This window comes from Cervus elaphus, chromosome 8, assembly GCF_910594005.1.
Source record: "Cervus elaphus chromosome 8, mCerEla1.1, whole genome shotgun sequence".
Lineage (NCBI taxonomy): Eukaryota > Metazoa > Chordata > Mammalia > Artiodactyla > Cervidae > Cervus > Cervus elaphus.
In genome coordinates this window covers 47,886,824-47,896,310 of record NC_057822.1, presented here as the reverse complement: position 1 = coordinate 47,896,310, position 9,487 = coordinate 47,886,824, and the positions used below count along the sequence as shown (strand labels likewise).

Genomic DNA, 9,487 nt, shown 5'->3' with positions numbered 1-9,487 from the left:
AGAAAACCATGCAGCAAAGACCCAGAACAGCCAAAAATAATAAATAAAATTTTTTTTTTTAATCAAAAGGGCTTTTCTGCCCCTGCCTGCCTATATATAACCCAAATCATTGAGAGTGATGACATCCAATTAGAAGGAAAATATAATCCTTATCAGTCTCAAAAAAAAATATTGCAAAGTAGCAATTATACATGATTTTTCTAGACAAAAGTGAAAGTTGCTCAGCCGTGTCCAATTCTTTGTGACCCCATGGACTAGGGACTTCTCTAGAATTCCATGGAATTCTCTAGGCCAGAATACTGGAGTGGGTAGTCTTTCCCTTCTCTAAGGGATCTTCTCAACCTAGGGATCAAACCCAGGTCTCCCGCATTGCAGGCGGATTCTTTACCAGCTGAGCCACCAGGGAAGCCCAAGAATACTGCAGTGGGTAGCCTATCCCTTTTCCAGTGGATCTTGCTGACCCAGGAATCAAACCAGGGTCTCCTGCGTTGCAGGCAGATTCTTCACCAGCTGAGCTATCAGGGAAGCCCTTCTAGACAAAGAATAAGATATAATTTTTCAGAATGGTAAATGCTAGCTGTACTGCACAAATTACCGTAGGAGATAAAGGCCTTGAAGCTCTATGCTACTTGAAAAGCAGTGACAATTTATCAAGCCCATCTTTTCAGGGATAAAGGGGCTGTCAGAGGACAAAGTGACCACAGTCCTGATGTGTAGTGTTGAGCTTTCCAGAAATCTCCTAAATCAAAGGTACTTTAGACTCTATGTACCCCAGGGAAAACATCTACTTTTATCTGCCTTTCAGTTATGCCTAAACTTCCAAAACTAGAGCTTTATTCCTGAAAATTTGGGCATTACTCAGCTAAATAACAGATAACCCCAAGATGATGTTCTGAATGTGTTGGTCAATGTGTCTGTCATGCCTGACTTTCCCTTCCAGCTTCAACTGACCTGACCAAACTCTGTTCAGGGGAACAGCACTGGGTTGTTCTGAATAGACAGGTACCTGGCCAGCTACCTAGAACCCGGCCTGGAATACAGCACAACCTGTCTAAAACTAAGGAAGTTATTGGCTAAGTCAAGATGCCTTCTCTTGGGAATTTTAACTTGAAGTAGTTGCTACTAACAAAATCAGTGGGAACTGTCACTTTGTCTGCAGAAGCACGTGCTCCTGTTGCTTGAGTCCCCACCACCTTGAATCCAGAACCACCTCCAGCTCCGAGCTTCCAAAGGGTCATTCTGTAGATGCTACTTTTCTTGCAGTAGCTTGGGTGATCTCTCTTCCTTTCAGCTATACCAGCTCTAACTAGAACTGAAAAGCATATATTAATATATTAGTGTGAATTCATTAACTAGCTTTTTTTTCTAACTAAAAGTCATCAACCAAGAGCAGTCTTTGATTTGTAATGGTAAAATATCTAGATTCAGAGCACACATAAGTAGGTGTCCCAGGTAGCTAGGAGGATTGTGTCTCAGAAGCGTCCAGATGCCTAGAATGCCGTGATGGTCTTCCAATGTGTCAATGTAGCTAAGCTACAGTCCCGGTTATTCATACAAATACTAACCTAGGTGTTGCTATAATGGCCTTGTGGATGTGCTCAAGTGATATAACTGACTTTAAGTAGATAGTCCTAGATAATCTGGGTGGGTTTTAATTCAATCATCTGAAAGGTCTTGAGAGCAGAACTGAGACTTCACTAAGAAAATTCCACCTGTGCAACTTCAGCCTGTGCCAGAGTTCCAGCCTGCCCTTACTGATGGCCTGCCCAATAGATTCTGGACTTGTTTATTGGTTGATTCCCACAATTGTGTAAACCAATTCCTTCCAATAAATGTCTTAATAGGTATCTCCTACTGGTATGTATATACAGTTGAACCCTAATTAAAATAAAGGTAAATTTCACCATTCATTTATTGAAAAAATATTTGAAAACCTGTCAATAAATAACCAATAAGGACCTATCATATACCAGACATCACTTTAGATGCTGGGAATACAATGTTGAATAAGATACTGTGCTCACAGAGATCAGAATCTTTGAGGGAAAGAGATTAAAAATCTGTATTTGGGGACTTCCCTGGCGGTCCAGTGGCTCAGACTCCATGCTTTGGGCAATTAACCCACTGCAGGTTCAGTGCATGGTGGGAGAACTAAGATCCCACAGGACTCATATCACAGCCAAAAAAGAAAAAAACCAAAACTGTATGTGTTTGCATAATTTCAGGTACTATCAAATGCTATTAAAAAAATAAGGCAAAGTAAGGGGAGTGGGCAGGGTGGCAGGACAGGATAGGCAGAAAAAGCAAGATGTCTGGGAGGATGACTTGTGAAGAGGTACGTACATGAAATAAGGGAATGAGGACAAGGGGGAAGAGGTATTCCAGACGTGGCAAATGCCAGCGTGCCAAGGTGAGCACGAACGCGGGGCTTCCAAAAACAGAAAGGTTGGTGAACGGCGTAACAGGGGAAGAGTCGTATGAGATGTGGTACCTGACAGAACAACATTGTTGAATGGATAATTAATACTGAATGAAGCAATCTGAACTGTCTTGCTATCTAATATAGAGACCTGCCACATAATTTTGCCACTGGATTCTCAATGACAGATGCACTGTACAAGGGCAAGAAACCTTGTCATTAATGATTCAGTTTAGGATGGCTATTTTCACTAGCTGAACTAAGAAACTGGCAGAAGGCAGAGGAAGGTGGGATGTCAGGACTAGAGAAATAGGGTTTGTGAAATAGGGTAAGGGATGTTCAGCAGGTAAGAGTCATTGGGTCAATGACAGGTAATCTGTTTTAGGCAGGTACCAGAGTCAACCTAGATATGTTGGCAATTTAACGACAGTTGCTATAGAGTACAAAGCTGGCAGTTTTTTATGTCACCAAAAGAAACCCACGAGGCATAGTGTTCTTTCCTAGTGATGGGAGGTACAAGATGCAATAGTGTGTCCTTTACTTTGGAGGGGGTGCCCCGGCATGCCCCTGGACACTACCCCTAATACACTGGTTCTCAGCTGGGAGTGACTGTGTCTCCCAGGGATATCTGGCAATGTCTGGAGGTGTTTTTGGTTGTCACAACCTAATCCTCTTTTACTAGAAGGCCCTCCTTCCTATTCCCACCCTCATTTCCTGTACAGCTCTTCCACCTGACACTGACCCAGTGTCACTCCACCCAGGAACTCTCACCCGAGGAGTGAGATACAGATGGCATGCTGTGATACTGCTGTGCTCCTAAAATAGCAGAAACATCTGTAACTACTCAAGCCACTACGTATTGTCATTTTTTCTATGTGTGAGCAATTACTGGTGTCTAGAGCATAGGGTACTGCTGAGTCCTATGCTCCACAGGAAGGCTCCCCGCAATAGAATTTTCTGACCCAGTATGTCAACAGTGCCACCACTGGGAAATCCTGCCCTATAAATATAACTAACAAAGCAGACCTCAGTTTTCATTGGGTTTATCTCCTGTTCTCTGGAATACATATGTTTTTCCAAAGCCTCTAGTATACCTAACATTTTGTGGTCATTTAGTCTGACTGACAAGATTAACACAATGCACATCCATATGATGAATTGATATGACTTTCTGCTGTCTGGGTCCTTTAAGACTATATGTATTATGATAGTTACTATGAGAGACCATATTATGGAAGAAATAACACAATCCAGGAGTCAAACTTAAAATATATACACTTGTGCAGCTCAAGTAAGTGTTTTAAATCCTTGTTAGGGATGGAAAACAACTCTTTTCCTCAAATCGGTACCTACTTATCACGTACTTGAGGTCATGTTAATCTGCTGTAGCCACATCTGGCACAGCAACTGCAACTGAGGCTATTCCTTGGTTTAATGTGTGATAATTCACTGTCATCCTCCAGGGTCTGTGCAGCCTTTTGAAAGGCCAGACTCCAGTTTAGACATGATGGGGACCACAACCTTTGTATTCTTCAGGTCTTTAGACACTATTATCTGCCATACTTCCTAGGCTATGAAAATGTTTCTTATCTGCTATCTTGGCAGAGTGTCCAATAGCCCTCCCCACTATGTTCTTATTCCACAGGCCAAGCAACCAATGTGAGGGTTTAGCCAATTTCTAACTATATTCATTCCAATTAAACATCTGGGAACCTGGGAAATGATACTTAGCACCATGAGCCAGACCTGGGCCCAGACTCCACTTGTGACCCTAGACTTCCACTCTAACAGGGACCATTATGACAATTTGGGTTATCAGTGTCAACTTGTAGTGTCCATAGGACTCAAAACATTTGGTTATTCTACTTTCCCCAATGTACACTTACCAGAGCAAATGATAGGGGTCTTTGAAGAAGTACTAGAGGATTCTTTAGCTCCATGGTGTTATATGGGCCCACTTCCTGGGGATCTGTTTCAATCAAATAGTCTGAAATTAGAGTTCTACATCTGAAAGCTAGCTCATGCACAGAAACTATTAAAGGATCAATTTAAAAAAAATTTACTGGAATAGCTGCCTTCAGCCTCCTGAAGAAATCCACCCTTGATTTCTCTTGGTTGTATAGAGTAAGCAACATCCCTGTAGGCTGCCCATCAATCTTGCCTCTAAGGACAGCCGGTTGGATTAACTGTCTTTGTATCTTTTCGCAGGGCAGGAGCCCCCATGCAGCCATTTCGACCTTGTGCTAACTACAATTGTACCCACCTTGCTTCTGAGGGTTAAACATCACCACTTGGCCTCTATTTTGGGATCCTATCATCACCATTGCTCACATGGAAGTCAGCTATGTAACTTTTTCTGCTGCCATCACCTAAGGCCTGTAAAGGACAGTCACCATGAGTAACAGGGCTGTGTTGAACCATATTGGAGTCTGAGGCAAAAGGAAAAATCAGTAATATTGATCCTGTCCTTATCAAAAATTTTGACATCTTGTTCATTTTGGATTTTTCTGCACTAATATTTAAATATCATTACAATATTATTTATCTTGGTTACTGAGCTTTTTGGCACCCCCTTACATTTTGAACCTGAGTCAAGTACCTCACTCCCTTCACCTCAGTCCTTTCCAGTGATGCTGGTGCCCCTTTCACATTCCTTCTTGTGTTAGTGAAGTGTCCTCTGAGCCTTCCTGTGGAGCAGTTTTCTGGGCTTAGTGTGGAATACCTACTCTAGCACACTCACTTCTCTGAGCCTTCTGATCCCTTCTTCCACCATGTTTCACAATTGTTCAGCCATTTCTACACCACTTAATGTGAGCCATCCTAGCAGAATGCTAGCACTGCCTCCCCAGATCCTAGTCGGAGTATTCCATATTATGGGATAGTATTCCCATATCAATCAGTTCAGTCACTCAATAATATCCAACCCTTTGCAACCCCATGGACTGCAGCACGCCAGGCTTCCCTGTCTATCATCATCTCCCAGAGCTTGCTCAAACTCATGTCCATTGAGTCGGTGATGCCATCCAACCATCTCATCCTCTGTCGTCCCCTTCTCCTCCCACCTTCAGTGTTTCCCAGCATCAGGGTCTTTTCAAATGAGTTAGTTCTTCTCATCAGCTGGCCAAAGTATTGGGGTTTCAGCTTCAGCATTAGCCCTTCCACTGCATATTCAGGACTGATTTCCCTTAGGATGGACTGGTTGGATCTCCTTGCAGTCCAAGGGACTCTCAAGAGTCTTCTCCAACACCACAGTTTAAAAGCATCAATTCTTTGGCACTCAGCTTTCTTTATTGTCCAACTCTCACATCCACACATGACCACTGGAAAAACCATAGCTTTGACTAGATGGATCTTTGTTGGCAAAGTAATGTTTCTGCTTCTTAATATGCTGTTTAGGTTGGTCATAGCTTTTCTTCCAAGGAGCAAGCATCTTTTAATTCCATGGCTGCAGTCATGATCTGTGGTAAATCCTATCCATTACATTCTGCTACCCAGCCCTAACCCTTGATCTAAGACCCCTCAGAATTTAATTATTAATGTCATCTTCTACATCCTGGTGGTATATACTGGCCAGGTCCTTTGATTATTTGAGGTGTCCCTTTCCTCCCATAGCAGACCCAGCATTTCCCTTGTCAGGTGATGTATGACTTAACCCAGTTACTGGTGTGTTGTCTAGGAAGGAAAGGGAGGGTAGCAGCTGACTTCTAATAAGTCAACAGTTTTTGTATCTTCCTCAAGCAACAGGGAGCACTAGCTTTTTTACAGGATTGGACCACTTCCATAGGCCCAAAGGATTCAGGGGAATCTAGGATTTCAAGTTGCCTGAGTGCACTGACCCAGAAGTTCTGGCTCAGTTTCTTAGGACTGAAATCCTTCCCAATTAGGGCCCTCGCCTTGTATAAAATACATGTTGAGACTGAGTGTTTTGTCCACTTTTAGAGCTCTGCTATTCTTATTTAGTCTCAGACCTGACATCAGCCTTTTTTGCTCTCTGGCTGGAGACAGAGACAAGGACACTCTCTTTATATACTACCAAAAAATGATGCCCTCCAGCCTTAACACTGAACTTCTTCTTAGTGACTAACCTCAGCCTTTCAGTGTCTGTCTCCCAATATCTCAACAGGAGCTGTTAGTGCTTTACCTACCACCAGTGAGAGGGTCCTCATTACCAGCCAGACTGCAGGTGATCCAGATTTGAAAAGTCCCATTTTAGAGTCTGCTTTCTTGGATCACAGGTGGGGTTCCCTATGAAGCAGACTCTGAGATGGAAACTGGCAGAAGGAATCAGAACTGGGCAGGAGAAGCTGAACTACCACCCAGTTGCAACAAAGACTTCAATTATATGGGGAACTCTGGAGATGGGATGGCCTTTGAGAGTTGTTCTAAACTGGGGTAAGGAATTGGGCCTTTATTTTTTTTTTTCAGTCTGCTGTCATTTTACTTATTTTTTCATTTATTTCTATTAGCTGGAGGCTAATCACAACATTGTAGTGGTTTTTGTCATACATTGACATGAATCAGTCATGGATTTACATGTGTTCCCCATCCTGAAACCACCTCCCACCTCCCTCCCCACCCCATCCCTCTGTGTCTTCCCAGTGCACCAGCCCTGAGCACTTGTCTCATGCATCCAACCTGGGCTGGTGATCTGTTTCACACTTGATAATATACATGTTTCGATGCTGTTCTCTCAGATCATCCCACCCTCACCTTCTCCCACAGAGTCCAAAAGTCTTTTCTGGACACCTGTGTCTCTTTTTCTGTCTTGCATACAGGGTTATCGTTACCATCTTTCTAAATTCCATATATATGTGTTAGTATACTGTATTGGTCTTTATCTTTCTGGCTTACTTCACTCTGTATAATGGACTCCAGTTTCATCCATCTCATTAGAACTGATTCAAATGTATTCTTTTTAAAGGCTGAGTAATATTCCATGGTGTATATGTACCACAGCTTTCTTATCCATTTGTCTGCTGATGGGCATCTAGGTTGCTTCCGTGTCCTGGCTATTATAAACAGTGCTGTGATGAACATTGGGGTACACATGTCTCTTTCAGTTCTGGTTTCCTCGGTATGTATGCCCAGGAGTGGGATTGCTGGGTCATATGGCAGTTCTATTTCCAGTTTTTTAAGGAATCACCACACTGTTCTCCAAAGTGGCTGTACTAGTTTGCATTCCCACCAACAGTGTGAGAGGGTTCCCTTTTCTCCACACCCTCTCCAGCATTTATTGCTTGTAGACTTTTGGATAGCAGCCATCCTGACTGGCGTGTAATGGTATCTCATTGTGGTTTTGATTTGCATTTCTCTGATAATGAGTGATGTTGAGCATCTTTTCATGTGTTTGTTAGCCATCTGTATGTCTTCTTTGGAGAAATGTCTGTTTAGTTCTTTGGCCCATTTTTTCATTGGGTCATTTATTTTTCTGGAATTGAGCTGCAGGAGTTGCTTGTATATTTTTGAGATTAATCCTTTGTTGCTTCGTTTGCTATTATTTTCTCCCATTCTGAAGGCTGTCTTTTCACGAGTTGGACTTTTATACTCCCAAATCAACATGACTTTGGATGTGTTTCCCCAAGCAAAGGGCATGACCTTGGAAGATGTAGCTCTCTTTTAACTACAAGCAATACCCATAGAGCTGTCACCAAAAGAACTCCCAACAGCTCTAGTTATGAAGGGAGAGAGAAAGGAGTCTGGGTAGCCTATAGCATCCACTACAAGCAAACATGTCTTCCATGAAATAACAATAATGCAGCCAGACAGAGGATGACATTATACTCTAAGAATATGAGGCTCAAAGAAGCTTGGGCTTTCACAAAAACGTGAATAAATAATAATCTGAAAGCAGCAGTGAGGAGTGAGGGAGACAACAGTCCTAGATTGGGATTGGTCACCAGAAAGACCAAGCCGTAATTAGAAGCTTAAAATTTTCTGCCATCCAACTCCTCACTTCTCCAAAGAGGGCAGAGGGGCTGGAAATGGAGTTAACTGATCATGCCTATGTGACTAAGCCTCCACAAAATTCCAATAGTATGAGATTCAGAGAGGTTCCAGGTTGGCAAACACATCCAGACTAGGAAGAAGGCACACACCAGCTCTGTGAGGACAGAGTCTCTTGTGCTTGAGACCCTCTGGGACCTCACTCTATGTGTCTCTTCATCTGTATCCTTTATCATAGCCTTTAATAAACTGGTTATTGCATTTCCCTGAGTTCTATAAGCCTCTCAAAAAAATTAATCGATTCCAAGTAGAGAGTTATGGGAACCTCTGATTTGTAGCCAAATGGGACAGAAGTTGTGGGTTACCCTGGGGACCCACTGCTTGTCACAGGCATCCAAAGCAGGGCGGGCACAGTCTTGCAGGGCTGAGCCCTTAGCCTGTGGGCCCAGCACTGTCTTCAGGTACAGGGCGAGAACTGAGCTAAGCTGTAAGATACGCAGCTGGCGTGACACAATCACCCAGTGTGGGAAAAACCTCCACGTGTCTGGGGACAAGAAGTGAAGTGTTTTGTGTGAGTAGCAAAGGAGACACACAGGAGAAATACATAGGGGGGAAACTGAGTTTTTCTAATTCACTATGTGTTGACTTTCCCTCTGGTGACAGTGTCTTTTGATGCACAAACTTAACTTTGATGAAATTCAGTTTACCTTTTTTTTTCTTCTGTTGCTTGAGCATTTGGTGTCATATCCAATAAATCACTACCAAATCTAATATCGTGAATAATTTAGTTCTGATTCCAAAAAACAATGTATATTATAAATTATTCAAATAGTGCCTCCCCAAAAGATATAAAATGAAAAGTAAAATGTCACGTCTCATTCCCCAAAGGTTAAGCATGATTTATGCACTCATTGATTAATATTATGCATATACAAACACAGTCAGTATATGTATAATTTAATTTTTACACCAAATTCTTAAAGGGAAGACTGTTTAAGAAGCGGGATATTGGCAGAAATTACTCTAAATTCACAAATTATTCCAAAGAGGAAAGAGTTTAAGCATAAAGATGTTAATATGAAAAATCAAACTTTAAAAAAGTCAAAACATGATAGAAGGGCTCCA

The 9,487-nt window shown here is 42.3% G+C and overlaps 1 long non-coding RNA gene across 1 annotated transcript in view; it reads right to left on the bottom strand.

Annotated features, from left to right (window-relative positions):
• Nucleotides 1–489: 489 nt before the first annotated feature.
• LOC122698840 overlaps nt 490–9,487 on the bottom strand; it is an 18,482-nt gene continuing 9,484 nt past the window's right edge. Inside the window, exons 2-3 of the long non-coding RNA XR_006342437.1 lie at nt 4,306–4,388; nt 490–1,312 (exon numbers count right to left, since the gene is read on the bottom strand). This is a non-coding gene — a long non-coding RNA (uncharacterized LOC122698840). The remainder of the gene's footprint in view (nt 1,313–4,305; nt 4,389–9,487) is intronic.